Below are 18,035 nucleotides of genomic sequence, written 5' to 3' on the forward strand. Positions count from 1 at the left end.
ACAAGCCATGGCACTCACCTCTTTCCACTTCAGACATCTGTGGACCAAGCCCCAATACCCAATGTGGCGGAGACTGTGGGTTCTCCCAGCCCAGTGATGAGGAAGGCTGGGCAGGATTTTAAGCACCATGCATACAGCATGGAAAACCCAGGGTCCCTGAGCGATCAGCCTCCCTCCCTTGGCAACAGTCACTCAGATGCAGTTTAGTTTAATTCCTTTCCCCACCATCTCAGCATGCATGGCCGCCTTCCTGCATATAATACCAGAAGGGGCAGAGTCATGGGGATGAAGGGACCTCAGAATTGTCCTTTCTCAAGCAGCGACAAGATCGAAAAGCAAATGTCAGGTTTGCTCCCTGACACGTGTGGGGTCATGCCCACTCTTCCCCCACAGGTGCTGTTGTTTTAGGATGATATGAAGCGACTTTAAAAATGGCCCACATTTCTCCCCCGACACAAGAGCATAAATCACTACGTCTTTGGTGCTTTCTTTGTGGTATTGATTTTTTTCCCGAGAATGAAGGCAGATGGTTCCGATATGGCATCATCTAATATTCCCCCAGCTTGATTTATAGATTTCTTTGTGCATTACCTGAACATAAACGAGTCTTGCATTATTTCCTGCACACTTGTCAAATTAAGGTAAGATATTCTTGTTGACCTTTAAGCCTAAAAATAAATAAATAAATAAACGTGTCAGAGACATTTTCCAGCAAGCATTAAAACCCCGAGCTGGGTCCTCGGATGCCAATTAAGAGGATGTAATTATGAAGGGGGATTGTCGTCTGTGCTGCGGGTAATGATTTAATTTTAGTTTTAATGCGTTCACTCAATGGAGGAAAAGAAAATAAGCTGGTTACGAATCATCTTGTGAAAGAGACGAGAACAACTTGGCACCATTTGTTCCCTAATTTACCAAAACGGGAAGGAGCTGGGGGTGCTTGGCACCCGGGCTTTCCAGAAGGAAAGAACGTTTCTCAGAAGGTGCAGAAGGAAGAGGCACTGGCAGGAACCAAAATAGACACAAGGTGGCCGTTTGCTGTGATGTTACCAAACAGAGCCCGCGCCAGGCAGCGCGCTGGGCTGCGAGAGGGTGTGAATTGGATCTGACTTTGGGCAGCGAGGATTCCGCTCAGGGGCTGCACCAAGCCTTTCCCCCATGCCGTTTCTACCACTGCTCTTCCCGTGGCCAGGCTTAGACCCAGGGAAAGGGTCCCTGAGTAACCGTGCCTGCTGGGACACAAAGGGATGCAACCTCCCAGCACCTAGAGTTACTAAAGGTGAGACCATGCTGGCTGCACCCACCTGGGCTAGCGTCAGTGTGTCCAAACCTAGGCACATGCACGTATGTGCACACCCATGCACACACACACACATGCTTGTGACCACGTAAAGCCTGGCCCACCAGGCTGGCTTTGGCATCCCCAGGGTCCTTTTTAGAAAAAGACCACTTAACAATCAACCTCTAATAAAGTCTGTCTTCAAGTTAAAGATACAAAAGAAATTGCTCGTGTCAGGCCAGCTGCTCTACAGACCCTCCAGTCTCCACTCTGTCCTGGTATCTCTGCTGTCCCTCTCTCTCCTCTCCAAACTCCATCAGTGCCCTCTCCCCTCAAAGCCTCCAACCCCTCCAGCCTACTGTCCAGGCCCTGTCCCTTCTCATTTTCCGGGACCTTCTTTTCTCTGCTCTTTTCCACGTAACCCTGTTCCCTCTTCCTTCCTGGGCCACTGGGATCTGTCTTCTTCCTTCACACCCTGTGGACTCAGGAGACACCAGGCAGACAGCATTCTCCTCTGGAGACTGGGAGGAGACACTGGAGTCCTCTTTTCTTAGGGATTGTTCTCTGTAACACCCATTTGCAGGTACACACACACACACACACACACACACACACACACACGTGAGCACACGCATATCCTGGAGGGCTTTGGTGGGTGTAGAGGAAAAACACCCTCCTTCTGGGTACCCCAGTCACATGGGGCACGAGGTACTCAGTTCCAGCCACGACTGATGCGTCTCCGGCCATATGACTCATAGCCATGTGAGCTCATGGGCTCTTCCTGTCCTGCAGCCCAAGTTGCTCCAACGTCAACCCCAGGCCACCTGCTGAGATGTGATCCACCAGAAAGCTGGTGAGACACAGACCCTGGAGCCGCAGGCCTGCCTTTCAGAATCCAGTGTGGGGATGCCACAGGTCTCTTACCAAACCTGAGGATACCATTTGTCTGCTCCAGTCTGCCCACATCAGGGGCCTTCCTGGGACTGGGCAGGCCCTTCAAGGGCCTGTTCACTTTCCCAAGCACTTACCAAGTACCCACCATGTGCAAGCTCAGGCCCCCTCCAGCTTGCACAGGATCTGGGATCCACTGGTGCATCCTAGAGGGCCTGCTGCCCCCTAAAGACCCAGAGGGTACCATTTTGGCACAGCCTTGCTCCTGGGCTCTGGCAGCCCTATCCTCACCCTAGTCCAGCTGGAAGAGGCTCAGGACAGTGCTCAAGAAAAGCAATCCCTCCCACCCCCAGTTTTGCAGGTTCTCAAACAATCTTTTGACCACGACAGTTCTGATTAAATGCCCTTCTGTGACTTAAGATCAATTAAACCAGGATTGAGCAAACCGTGGGCCCTCCAGGCCCAACCTGACAACTACATATTTCTGTAAATAAAGATTTATTGGAACACGGCCATGCCCATTCATTCTCACAGAGTCTACACTATAATGGCAGAGTTGAATGGTTTCAGCCAAGACATTTTGGCCCAAAGTCTAAAATATTTACTACCTAGCCCTTTAAGGAAGAACTTGCTGACCTCTGACCTAAACTTTACATACAATTTATTTATAAATTATATGTCAAGTAACCTTTTGGGATGGCCAATAAACTCTGGGTAAGCTGTTCAACAAGGAAGTAAAAATGAAAATTCCAGAAATTCAGAGTGAACAATATAGATTCCCAATGCTATATCCATACACACGCACACAGGAGTACACTCTCACAGAGGGGAAAAAAAAACCACTTCAGACATTACAATTAAAGTGAAGATTCTTTTGAAAGTCACCCCAGGTGGATAGAGCACACTCCTGTAATCCCAGCTACTCAGGAGTTTGAGGCAGGAGGATCCCAAGTTCAAGGCCAGCCTGGATAACTTAGTGAGACCTTGTCTCAAAAAATAAAAAGGGCTGGGGATGCTCATTGGTAAAGTGTTCCCTGGGTTCAATACCCATTACCCCCCACCCCTGCCAAAAAAAAAAAGTCACCCTAATTCAGTCCACTCTGCACTTGGGATCATCAGTGGAATTCCTTCCAGATGTCCTTCTAGATATGTATTTACAAATATGTAAATAGAAGATGTTGTGACTTTTTGGGTGTCTGAGATTTTGTCATAAATGATGCAGATGCAATATTTTCCTACAGTTTGCTTTTTTGACTTAACAACGCCTTTTGGACATCTCTCCCAAGCAGTACAAACAGACCTACCTCATGCTTTCTAACTGTCCAGAATATTCCACGGTGTGGGTGTTGCAGAGATGAATCTCAGTGCACACAGGCATTGGGACTGGACCCTGTGCTAGCACAACCTTTTCCCTCTAACCTTGTTCAGCTCTCCTTTTCCCCAGGTAAAGGGATCCACTGTCCACAGGTTCCCTTTGGAAATTGGCCTGGCAGGTCCCTTGCCCCACGCCCCACGCCCCACGCATTTGGGGACACCCCCTATCCCACTTCCTACCCACTCTGGGAATCCCTGAATCCTTATCTACAAAATGAGCACCATCAAGGTGTCGCTGCATGACCCTCAGCCTCTCCTAGCATGGTCCCTCAGATCCACGACTCCAAATACCCCATTGAAAGAAGCTATTTGAAAAGAGAATCACTGTGAATATAAATGACTTTCTCAGAAGCTTGACTTTTAAAAAAGGAAGATGGATCTGGCCCTCGCAAATAAAAAACAGATTGAGAAGCTGAGCTTCGTGGAGTGACTTAAACAGGCATTCAGAGTTGGCACCCGCTGGGAACAGTGCGGCAAAAGCGGGTGATCGGAACAGGCAGAGCCTGGAGTCTGGCTCAGCAGCAGCCCTCCCGCCCCTGTTCATCTCCTCCTCCTCCCCTCCTGCCTCCACCGCTCCTCCCTCTCTCCCACCCCTGCACCTTCGTCTCATCCCTTTGTTCCACAGACCCTCTCTGAACACCTACTACGTGGCAGTCTGTGTGCTGTGCAGCACCTGGAGCCCTGCAGAGTTCCCAGGGATACAGTCAGTCCCTGAGCAAGGGACCAGGGCACGCAGCCCTGGTCTGCATGAGAGAAGGCCTCAGTGCTGGGATGACATGCGTGGTGAGACCTGAAGGAGGGGTGGGGGCAGGGAGGGTGGGAAGAGCATGCCCAAGAAAGGTCTGGTGGGAAGGATTTGACCAGGAGGGTGAAGCATGTCACTTTCTTTTTTTAAAAAAGACCACTGTGGCTTCAGGTGGAGAACGGGTTGGTGGGGGCAGCTCCTCTGCCCCTACAATCTGCCCATGAGGGGGGCAAAGAAGCAGGAGCCCCACATGCAGCCTGGGCAGGGGCTGTGCAGGCTGCGGGGCAGACCGTGGCTGGGTAGTGGGCACTACCTTTCTTTGAATAGCCCAGCTGTGGGATTGTCCCTTGGGCAAAGACAGAGTGGGTCCAGGGGTTACTGAGCTTTGGAGGAGGCCAGGAACAAAGGACTTGGATGAAAATCCCACCAGGCTGGCGAGCAGCTAGATGGCGACACACCTGGTGTTTAAACTTGAGTTCCCCTCGTGGGCTGTTTTCAGGGGTCTGTTGTGAGAACTCTATGTGATAACACAGTAGTACACCGGGTCCCATCCTGGGCACTACAGACACCATAGATGACCACACCCTCACATCCAATCAGCAGAAGAACAAGTTCCTGTACAATGGTCCCCCTTAACCATGGTTTCCATTTTCCCTGGTCAACCATGTCTGAATAAGCATAATATATAATTAACAATAAAATAGGACAATTATAATAACATCCCCCATCCATGATTTCAGGTGTCCCCAGGCCAACATGTAGCTCTGTGTCCCCAGGTAGAGGGTCAGGGGTGCTAGATACAGTCCTTCCTGACCCAAACGCATGTATGAATGGACCACATTCACCTAGAGAGAGTGGGGAACCGGGCTGAGGGATGTGGTGAGGCTGAGTCAGGAGGGAAGGAACTTTCATGTTTCCAAAATAGCAGCAGAAGGAAAGGGGCTCTGGGCTAAGGATGGCAACAGGCACCACTTGTTTAGTTCCTTTCCCTTCCAAATTCCCACTGGAAGGATCAAAGAAGTATAAAAATGGGAGTGAGGGGGTGGGGCCTGCATCCACAGAGGAAAACCAGTGTGTCAGCCAGCTTTCTGTCACTGTGACAAAATAACTGAGAAAATCAACTCAAAAAGAGGAAAGATTTAGTTTGATTTCAGTTGCAGAGGTTTCTGTCCACCATCACTTGGCCCCGTTGCCTTTAGGCGTGTGGTGGAGCAGTACATCACGGCAGAAGCAGGTGGAGAAGGAGGCCTGTACACATCAGGGCAGCCAGGAAGCAAAGAGAGTAATCAGAAAGGGCCAGGGCTCAATATCTCCTTCAAGGCCACGCCCACAATGACCTCATTTCCTTCCACTAGGCCACACCTCTTAAAGGCTCCACCACCTCCCAATTGCATTTCAAACAAGGGGTCTATCCTTGAACTCATGGGCCTTTAGGGAACATCCTATATCCAAACCCTAGCAGTTGGGTAGGGTGTGGCAGCAAGTCAGACACAGAGAGGAATCCCTGCAAGCCACAGTGTAGATGGCACACAGGAAAGGCTGGACAGTCTCTCAGAGGTCAAGGAGCCAGGCAGAGCCCAAGGAACCAACGCAGATTCATGAAGACTTTGAGAGATGCCAGAAATTATCCCCCTGAGGGATCTGCCATGGACAGGCATGGATACATCTCCCAACACAGCTGCCAAGTCGACAAAGCCAAGGATTGGGGCCAAAGAAGGAGATCTGACAAATCCCCAGTCATCTCAAGGCTTTAACACATTTGAAATGAACAATTTACACGATCAAAATGAAATGAAGAAAATTAAGGATCTGACTACTAAAATCTGGTGTTCCTCTCACACCTTTGTGTTCAGCAACCAGAATATGGTTTTCTCAATCACTCACAGATCACATAGAAAAATGGGCGCATATTAAGCTAGTGAAAAGAAATCTCAATGGAAATCATTAACTAACCACAATACGATAAAAAATAGACTCTAACGAAAATTAGAGAAAAAAATGTTGGTTTCAGCATTGTTTTGTTTTGTTTTTTAAAAAATATTTTTTTTAGATGTTGAGGAACCTTTATTTTATTCATTTATTTATATGTGGTGCTGAGAATCGAAACCAGTGCCTCACACATCCCAGGCAAGCGCTCTACTACTGAACCACAACCCCAGTCCTACAGCACTGTTTTTGTTGAAAAACACTAGAAAAGTATACATTTCCCTTAGTAAAAAAAAAAAAAATGTTTAAATAAAATATTAAATAAATGCTTAAGTGAATAAATCTGAACTCCAGAATCCTATACAATTGTTGAAAAGAATCATCTTGTTCACCTGATAGGGAGGCTCTAGAAAAAGAACAGGGTACTGGCTTAAAAAAAAGGGGGGGAGGGGGATAAATTGAGGGGATAATGGCTGATCATGTTCCAGAGTTAAACAAATATAATTTATTTTACTGAAAATATATACAAAGTACATGGTAGAAATCAATAAAGACACTTCTCTTGGTAAAACTCCAGAATACTAAAAACAAAGAAAAATATCTTTAAAATTTTATCAGGAATAACAGATACTGTAGTTCCCCCTTATTAGCAGAGGATCTGTTCCAGGGCCCCAAGTTTCAGTGCATGCCTGAAACTGATAATACTGAACCCTACTATATACTACATTTTTTCCTGCACATACATACCTACCACAAAATGTAATATATAAATTAGGCACAGCAAGAGATTGAAAATAATAATTAACAATAAAATAGGACAATTATAATAACATCCTGTAATCGAATTGTCATCATCACTACAGTTGTGCTTTAGGGCCATCATTAAATAAAATAAGGGTTACTTTGAACACAAGCACTGTGATACCACAATAGTCAATCTGATGGCTACGATGTGACTAACAGGCAAGTAGCATATACAGCTTGGATACGCTGGACAAAAGGAAGAGTCACATTTCAGGTGGGGCAGGCAGAACTGTACGAGATTTTATCATGCTACTCAACAGTGTGTAACTTAAAACTTAGGAATTGTTTCCTCCTAGAATTTTCCATTTAATATTTAATATTTTCAAATTGTACTTTACCATAGGTAACTGCAACAAAGGAAAAGATAACAAGGTTAGGGGAGACTACTATACCTACCAATAGTTAGACTGACAGCAGACATCTTAGGTATCAAGAGATGCCAAGAAGACAATGCAGTAAGGCAATTTTTTTTTTTTTTCCTGATACTGGAATTGAACCCAGGAGCACGCTCCCACTGAGCTACACCCCCAGCCCTTTTTATTTTTTATTTGAGACAGGGTCTCACTAAATTTCCCAGGTTGTCCTTGAACTTGTGATGCTCCTGCCTCAGCCTTTCAAGAAGCTGGGGTTACAGGCGTGCATCACAGTGACCAGCAGTAAAAATATATTTTTAAAGTGCAGTATTGAATCCTATTTAATTATTGAATAAGAGCAAAATAAAGACATTCTTAGACATCCAAAACTTAGTTTGTCACCTAAATTGAAAGAATGACTAACAGATATGTTTCAGCACAAAGGAAAAATGAACCCAGAGAGAAGGAGGAAGATTTGCAAAACAGAATGTTAATACAATTCATTAGTAAATTTAATTCACTACAACTGTAAATATTAATTCTATATTGTATCCTAGTGGAAAAAATTCTCAACTATCACAATAAGGCATAGGGAAGAATGCTCACTCAGTGCATATTGTGCTTTGTGAAGGTCCTTGCCTGTTTGGGTGGGGAACAGATAACTTTATACTTGCTAAAAAATTTATAGTTAAATCACAGGTTAACATTTTAAGGGTACTAAATCAAATGATAGAAACAATCTATAGCTTTCAAACCAAAAGAGGGGGAAAAAGGAAGAATATTGCATTAATTGAACAAGAAAGAAGTGTGATAAACAGAAACAACCAAATAAGGAGATAGAAATACAAATGGTCAGCAAATATATGAAAAAATGTTCATCATCCCTAGCAATTAGAGAAATGCAGAAAGGCAGTTATCAAGAATAAAAGTAACAATAAATGTTGGCGAGGATGTGGGGGAAAAGGTACACTCATACATTGCTGGTGGGACTGCAAGTTGGTGCAGCCAATCTGGAAAGCAGTATGGAGATTCCTCAGAAAAGTTGGAATGGATCTACCATTTGCCCCATTACCCACTCCTCAATATATACCAAAGGACTTAAAAGGACTTAAAATCAGCATACCACAGTGATGCAGCCACATCAGTGATTATAGCAGCTCAATTCACAATAGCCAAGGTATGGAACCTGCCCTTTGACAGATGAATGGATAAAGAAAATCACACACACACACACACACACACACACACACACACACACACATATATATATATATATATATATATATATATATGTATGTATAAATTGGAATATTACTCAGCCATAAAGAAGAATGAAATTATGGCATTAGTCAGTAAATGGATGGAACTGGAGACAATCATGCTAAGTGAAATAAGCCAATCCCCAAAAACCAAAGGCTGAATTTTTTCTCTGATATGTGGATGCTAACACACAATAAGTGGTGTGTGTGGGAGAATAGAATTCATTGGATTAGACCAAGGGGAATGAAGGGAAAGAAGGGGGATAGGAACAGGAAAGACAGTAGAATGAATCGGACACAACTTTCCTATGTTCAAATATGAATATACAACCATTGGAACTCCACATGAACAACCACAAGAATGGGTAGTTATATTTGATGTATGTATGAAAGGTCAAAATACACTCTACTGTTATGTATATCTAAAAAGAATAAATAAAATAAGAAACGGGTTTACACACGCACAGCATCCACTGTTGGTCATGCACCAAGAGACAAAGATCATATTCTGGGTGGAAAACTTTAAAAAAGCAACACAGCCGGAAAATGGACAGGAAGTGAGATATCAGGAAGTAGTAACCCAAGCAAAGCTGACACCAATGTTGCATAAAATTGGACTCAAGGAAAACATCATTAACAGGGTTAAAGAAGAGGCACGATAGGATATGCAAACAACAATCTAAAAAGAAAGTGTAACCATTAGGAACTTTAGGCCTCTAGCAACAGAGCCTCAAAAGATACAAAGCAAAATGTGGCAATCTGAAGATGGAGAGGTAAAAGCCCAAACTCTGGCTCCGTTTCTCCTGCTCTGTGCTCAGGACACAGGTTGTTATTTCTGTGACCCAGAAAAGTGTGGGTCTTTCTCCCCAACAGGAAGCAATTACTTCTGCAGCAGACACCAACCGGGTGTCCTCTAATTTGATTCAATTCTTAGGCTGTCTACCTGGAGACAGCATCAGATCTCACAGCTTGAGGGCTCAGTCCCCAGAGCCACCCACCTCTGCATTAGATGACAGTCAATAAGGCCCAGGTTGGTTTCCCTGTGCGTTGGACTCATCAGTCACAAATCAAGGTGCCCACAACCCCTTTCTTTGTTTCAATTAAGTGGCTGAAGCAGCTCACAGGACTTGGGGGAACCCTTACTTACATGGATGGGTTTATTCCTGGTAAAGGATGTTACAAATGATACCAATGAAGAGATGCCTAGGGCAAGGAATAGGAAAGAGGTAGAGAGCGTCCAACCCTCCCTGGGCATGCTACCCCTCAGGAACCTGCTCGGCTCTCTGGATGCTCTCTGAAACTCTGTTATTTTGCATTTTTTAGAGCTACACACTACACTGGCATGATTTAAGGAAGCATGAATAATAGTGTAGATATGTGACCTGACAGAAGGAATGGGACCTAATGCTAACAGACTGGGTGGGGAGACCCAGCCAGGCCTCTCTGTTCAGATTCTTTTTGGCTTCTCTGGGAAGCCTGCCTTCCTCTCAGATATGAGGCAGGACCTCTTCTGAAATGGAGGTCTGATGACAAGGGAGGTCAGAGAATGTCTTTATGACCAGCAAAAAAAATCAGAGGAGATAATAGAGTCTTTGACCTGCCCTGGGAAAGAGAAATTGTTTCCATGGCCTGCCCCAGCTATGAGCCAGGAATTGCAGATGAAAACCCAAATATCATAATATCACAGACCATCACAGGGAAAATTAACAAATCCACTACCACAGTGGAAAATTTTCACAGGTTTCGGCCAGGAGTAGGGAAAGCTCGAGAATTAAAAAAAAAAAAAATTAATAAGAATATAGATTTGAAAAGCACAATGTCAACATTCATTTTGTATGACCATATGAGTATATGCATACATAATGTATAAAATGCATGGAAATTATATATAATTATATATAATATATATATATATATATATTCCTATAACCAGCAAATAGGAAAAAAATACATATTTTCTAGTATATGTAGAACATTTATAAAAAATGACCACACACCACATGACAGGTTATAATATATTGCAAAGAACTAATACACTATATATCACATTCTCTGGCTACAATACACTTAAATTTATGGACAAATAAACTCCATATTTTATACATTCTAAGATGTACTTTATTTTTTAACATCATCTGGAAACCAGGATGCTTCCAACAATTGATGAGATGTTAGAGTTTAAGTAGCAATGTTTTTTTTTTTTTCCTTTTTAGTGACACCTAAAATAATGGAATGCATTACAATCAGCAGCATTTTAGATTTCATGAAAGTAAGGCAGTGTTTTTTTTTTTTTTTTAAATGTACAGGATATGTTGCTATCTAGCTAGAAATTAATAATAAAAGGAAAATGCTCTAAAGTACACTCCTGAATATCTCTCTTGTATCAAAGAAGAATATAAAAATGTCAATTTTAAACTGTGAAAAATTATAATGACAATTTATGCATATCAAAATTTATGGAATACAGCCAGAACTAGGCTCAGAGGAAACTGTGAGTTTAAGTGTTTCGTTCTTAAAGAAAAAAAAAAAAAAAAAGAATAAATGACCTGGACATTGAACTTTATAAACTCGAAAAACGAGGAAGAAAATAAGTCTTGATGGATATTAAAGATAATCAGAAGTGCCAATTTTTAAAATAGCTCAATAGTAACTCAAATAAATTCAACAGCTGTTTTTAAGAACAGGCCAATAAAATAGACCCATCTCTGGTAAAGTCTAATCGGAAAAGAAAGAAAAATGTTAATGAGAAACAGATGCCAAAAAAGTCATTAAAATGGAGGAATCCCACTTAGGACTCTAGGCTAATAAATTTTAAAATCTTGATTAAATATATGAGAGTCCAGGGAAGCAAAAATGATACAAACTGATTTAAGAAGTAGAAAAGTTGAATAGAAAATAATTATGCCCCCCTCCCTGGCAAAAAAAGCACTGTCCTCAATTTCAAGCCTTTAAGTAACACAAAATATTCCATGCTATTTAAAATATTCTAGAGGATAAGAAAGGAAGAAAAAAAAAAACCTACTTAATTTTTATGAATAACTCATAACCCTGGTACTAAAACCTGTCAAAAATGAAAGAAAAATAAAATCACTGACTAATCTTGCTTGTCACTATAGATGCGAAAATCCTCAATAAAAAAATCATGGCACACAGGCTCTCATTGTCACCACCACCCCCAGGAACCAAACTGATGCATTTCTATGCTGTTACAATAGAATATAAAATAATTAAATATATGTAGTTGAGCTTGAAAGAGAGCAAAGGAAATCCTCAAGATTTCTTCAAAGGAGAAGGAAGATGAAGAGGAGGAGGAGGAGGAAGAGAAGAAGGAGAAGAAGAATTAGATGCAAGAATTAGAGCAATAAACTGTTAGCTGGGTGTCTCAGGAGTCCTGAGTGACAGATGATAAAACCTCAGGTCAGATATCTTGGGCCCTTAGTGCCCACAAAGGGAGAAGAGATGCAGCCTGATTCCTTGTAAGAGGAGGAACCGGAACTGAGCTCTTATACAAAGCTCAACTTCTACTGAGGGAAAGTAAAAAGATATCCTGGGGGAGAAGGGATTCTCCAAGAAAAGAGTCTGCACCAGTCCCAAGCCTGCATCATAGCTGTGGAATCCAAATTTATACTACCTCTCTGGTGCTAGAATCCCCAAATAAAGAGATAATGGGAAAAACAGGTCCCCAAACCGATGTATTCATGGGCACTCCCAACAGAAACAATTTCTGAAATGTTCTGAAACAACACTTTGACAGCCCAGGAAGCACAGGGCGATCATAAAAAAAATCATCGATCTTAAATTAGTTTGGATAATTTTTGCTTCCCTAGAATATTATATAGAAACTATAACCCACCCAAGGAAATGATTCATCATGAGGGAAAAATCAGCTGAGGCACTAACAGGAAGGCTAGAACCTGAGATAAAGGCAAAACCTGATTTATGTCAATTTACTTATAGTCTATATTAACATTGATGTTTTAAATTTTAAGTGAGTAAAAGAAAGAACAAAAGCAATGAGGAAAGAATTGGAAACTACAAAAGCAAGCACGAAAGATTTTGGAGATCTCCATGGAATTTCTAGAAATGAAAACCACAGTGACTGAAACGAAAAACACATTTCTTGAGTGTAGGAAGAGATTAATTAGTAAACTAGGAGATGTAGGGATTCGGGAGATGAATCTGACATAATCACCCAGAAGGTCCAAATTAATGTGATTAATCATGGCAACTCTGACAGAAAGGCATCCTCAGAAACTAAAGTGGAATCAGGGTGCATTTCAAATACTTTACAATAACCACCTTTAGGCGAATGTGTCAATGTCTGCACGAGGACTCTGGTACGTTCCATGATACAATAAGAACTAAGGCTTACATAAAGCTGACCATGTGCCAGGAGTTATTTTAAGTACTTCACATATATTAACTCATTTATTTCTCACAATCAATTAAGACTTTGGTAATAGCCCCCATATATAGGCAAGCAAACAGAGGAACAGAAAGTTGAAGTGATTTCCCCTAGCTTTTAAGCATTGGAGGGGAAGTCAAAGCCAAGCGGCTATCTCTGGAGCCCATGTTCTAAACCACCATGCTATACTGTCCTGTAAACAAGGGACTGGGATTTTCAAAGAACAGGTGAAAATAACTGCCGCAGGCTGCCCGGCCCCGGGCCGGCTGAGTCCCGCTCCTGCTGCCTAGCACTGCCTGTGGCACCCCTGCTGAACCATTCCCTGCTGAGCTGTCAGTGCACGCGGGCTTGCAATCTTGCAACCCGGTTGGGCACAAAAACACAAGCCAGTCAAACTAAGACAAAGTTTTATTTAGAGAGAGGCCGTGTGCGTCCCCTAACAGGTGGGTCCGCCACGTGTGTCTTCTACCTGAGGCGGGGGGGGGGGGGGGGGGGGGGGGTTCCCCTTCCCCCGGAACACCCTCCTACCATCCTTTCCCAACCAATGGGAACTCTCCCATTACAAGAGTGACATGAGTAACCTGAGTCCTGAAAATGGGCCCAGCTAGACAGCATGAGTCCAATTACCATATGAAATGTGAATTGCTGGCTGGCAGTCAATAAAATCCAAAGGTGCCTGTATCAATATTTTTGCTGTGGCTCCTAACAAATAACTTGAAGAGATGACGACTGAAAAAAAAAATTGCCAGACCTAAGAAAGCCACTAACTCTAAGGCTAAATAAGTGCTTCAACTTACAAGAAGGAATTATATACCTAGATCTAGCTCCATAAAGGTGAGGAATATCAAAACAAGAAAAATCACAAAAACACCCTTAGAGAAAGACATTATTTGCAAAGGATTGAATACCAGAAAATATGCAAAAGGTCTTCAAAGGGCTAAAAAAATAATGACTACCAAAGAAAAAGGGAATAACTCCTCAGGAAGATACAATGATCTTGAAATATTGTGTGCCTAATAACATCACTTTACAAAAAATACAGAGTCAAAGTTGAAAAGTTACAAAGACAAATTCAAAACCACATTGGGAGATTTTTTTTTTAACACATCTCACTCTAATGCTGATTTAAAAAAAAAAAAAAACAGCCAAAAAAATTAAAGAGCCTGTTGTGGTGACACATACTTGTAATCCCAGCTAATTGAGAAGCTGAAGCAAGAGGCTCCCAAGTTCAAGGTCGGACTGGGCAATTTAGTGAGATCCTATCTCAAAAAAAATAATAATTTTTTTAAAGGTAGGGGATATGGCTCAGTGATAGAGTGCTTATCTAGCATGTGGGGCCTTAGGTTCAATCCCTAGTATTGCAAGTAAGTAAATAAACAAAAATACAGAAGATGCAAACAATATGATTAACAAGACTAAGTTAAAGAATGTATACAGATACAGATATAATCTAACAAGCAATGCATTCTTTCAAACATAATGAAACAAAAATGACCATATCCTAACCAGGACCCAAAGCAATTCTCAACTAAAGTTAAACAATCAATATCATGCAAACCACAGTCTGATTTCAACACAATGAAATTGGAAATTGATTTTTACAAAAGCAGAAAAGAAAAAATTGCCCTTGAAATGGATGAGTCTAAATAATTCATGAGTCAAAGAATCTCAAGGAAATTATGAAACTTATGGCTGTTGAACAAGCAGTATAATAAAATAATTATGTATACCAACAAATTAAGAATTAATTTAGAAACGCATTAAAAATGGCCCAATATTCAAATATCTACTAATACAATTAATTGCATCAATAGATCTAAATAGAAAAACTATGTTTATCTCCACAGATTAAAATACATGGGGGGGTCCTTGATAATTTATAAACATTATTAATATAAAATACATTTTTAAAATTTAAAAAAATCTTATTCTGTAAACAACATCATGATTAATGGCAAAATATAGAACAAGAGAGGCCCACTACTACTCAACATTGTCCTGAGAATACTTGTCAATACTAGAAATAAAAATTAAATAAAAAGTATAACTATATAAAAAAGCAGAATAAAGCAAATCATGACCATATTGTGTCTAAGAAGGCTAGACCCTCTTAGACACAATATCAGAAGAAACAAAAGAAAATGATAGATAAATTGGACTATAACAAAATTTAAAACTTTTGTGCTATAAAAGATACCATCAAGAGGGGCTGGGGATATAGCTCAGTTGATAGAGAGCTTGCCTTGCATGCACAAGGCCCTGGGTTCAATCCCCAGCACCACCAATTAAGCTGGGAGTAGTGGTGCACACCTAGAATCCCAGCAACTCCAGAGGCTGAGACAGGAGGATCACAAGTTCAAAGCCAGCCTCAGCAACTTAGTGAAGCCCTAAGCAACTCAGTGAGACCCTGTCTCTAAATAATGTGGATGTGGCTCAGTGGTTAAGTGACCCTCGGTTCAATCCCTAATACCAGAATAATAATAACAACAACAACAACTCACAGAATTGAGTTGAGGGGGAGGTGGGGGGTCGCTTCTTACTGCCCTGACTTCTCTTCTGTCCTTTCCTTTCCTATCAAGTCTTTTAGCTTTAAAAACCATCTCCATGTTGAAGACTCCAAATTAGACCTGAGGGTTACCTCCTCTCCCCAGCTTCACACTTAATGTATCCCCCAGATACTCGGCATGTCATTGGACGTCAATCGGGCATCTCCGACACTGGCTGTCCTTAACCACACTCTAGTCACAGCCCTCCAGCTGTCCTTCCCCTCTCTGGTGTGGGTGACTCCATCCTTCTAGATGCGCAGACCCTGGGTCTTCTTTGCCTCACCCCCTGTCTAACCCATCAGGGCTCTACTTCTAACAGACCTGGAATTCAGCCCACTCCCTCACCCCCACTGCCACCACGTTGTCCCAGGCTGTTGTGGCCGCCTGCCAACCTCCTTGGCCCCTCGTCATGGCAGCAGTTGGAGAGGTCCTCTGCAGCTGGGTTTCAACCATAGCGCTTCTCTGTCCATACCCTGCACTTGCTGCCCAGCTCACTCAGACCAAAGTCGAATTCCTTACCTTCCCCAGCAAGGCCCCGTCCTCTGCCCTCTCCCTTTCTCCCTCCCCCACTGACCTCAGCTCCGCTGTCCTCCCGGTTTCTCGACTTTGGCACTATCAACATTTGAACCTGGGCAATGCTTTGCTTGGGGGCGGCGGGGGGCTATCTGTGCACTGGAGGATGTTCTGCAATAGGATCCATTACATGCCTCTATCCACTGGATGCCAGGAACACCCCCTCAAGTCAGGACAACCAAAAATCTCTCCAGACCCTACCAGATTCCCCCTGAAGGGCACAATCACCCCTGGGTGGGAACCACTGGCCGAGATCATCTGTACGCTCTCACATCCTTCACATTTCACTTTTATTTGAGTGTCACCCTGACCACCTGTATTAGTCCATTTTTTGTGGCTATACCAAAATACCTGAGACTGAGTATTTTATAAAGAAAAGAGGTTTATTTAGCTCGGTTCGGGATGCTAAAAGTCCAAGATTGAGCCGCCCCATCTGTTTGGCCTCTGCTGAAGGCAAGAACATTCAGTTTATATCACAATGCGGTGGGTGGCATCACAGTGGAAATAAGTATGAGAAGGGAGGTGGACTCTAATGGTCAGAAGAGAAGCCAGAGAGACCAGGGTCCATGCTTGCCCTGTTTATAACTCACTCCCTCAGGCACTTAACCAGGCCCACGGAGAACTATATTAATCCAAGGACAGAGCCCCCGATGCATGACTACCTTCCCGCTGGCCTGCCTCTGGAAGGTTCCATCAGCTCTCACATCATCTTGGGGACCAAGGGTCCAGAACATGAACCTTGGGGGGAGACACTCAATCCACACCAAAACGTAACACCACCCTCAGAGTTCCTTGGCCCGTCCTCCCCTCCCCTCCCCCATACTTCTAATCTCTACCCTGCTTGGCTTTTCCCAGCAACTCCCCTGCTCTGAGACTACATGGCTTCTAAGTCCATTTAGAATCCATTGTCTGTTCCTGTGCTAAAAGGCCAGCACCACAGAGGCGGGGATTCCCCCCGTGGCTTGGGTTCCTAATGTATTTTTCAATGCCTAAAACAGTACCTGGATCACAGTTGTTTCTCAATCTTTGAGTCATTGGATCAGATAGAAGACTCAATACGTAATAAATATAGCCACCAGGAGTGGTGGTGCACGCCTATAATCCCAGCAACTCAGGAGGCTGAGGCAGGAGGATCACCAAGTTTGAGGCTAGCCTCCATGAATTGGGGAGACCCTGTCTCAAAAATAAAATGTAAAAAGAGCCAGGGATGTGGCTTAGTGGTAGAGTGCCCCTGAGTTCAAGTGTCAGTACGGGGTGGGGGTGGGGGAACACACACATAATAAATGTAGCAGAGTCCCATTTATCTGTAAATTTATCCTATATTTCTCTCCACACCGAAACACAATCCCAACACAAATCTTCACTGGATACTGTTGGAAACTTGACTCCATACTTCCAAAGGGCCCCTGAAAGAAGAAAAACGTGATGCGACTCAAGAATCGTATAATGAGAGGAGCCTCGCTCTCTAAGAGATTAAAAAGGTGTTCATAAGCGACAATAATTAAAATAGTGGATTCCGGCATGAGAATAGATGGACTAGAACAGAAGAGTCCAGAAGCAACCGGAGTGAAACACAAGCATGAGGCAAGTGACAGAGCTGCCACTTATAAATCAGGAAGCAAAAAAGCGAATGTTCAATCAATGACGTGGGGACAAAGTGGCCGGCCATCTTATACCTGCAGTCTACGCATGTTATTCCAGAAACATAGAGTTGGTAATGCACGGTAGGACCTGGCTGCAGGAGTCACAGGTGGCTGCCTCTGGAGCACGGTGGGGGGGAGGGGGAGGGCTGCTGAGTCCATTATGAGCATTTTATTATTGATGCCTTTTCAGCTACATACATATATTACTTTGGTAAAAATCAGAGTCATGTTTAAAAA

Source organism: Urocitellus parryii, chromosome 15 (genome assembly GCF_045843805.1).
Source record: "Urocitellus parryii isolate mUroPar1 chromosome 15, mUroPar1.hap1, whole genome shotgun sequence".
Classification (NCBI taxonomy): Eukaryota; Metazoa; Chordata; class Mammalia; order Rodentia; family Sciuridae; genus Urocitellus; species Urocitellus parryii.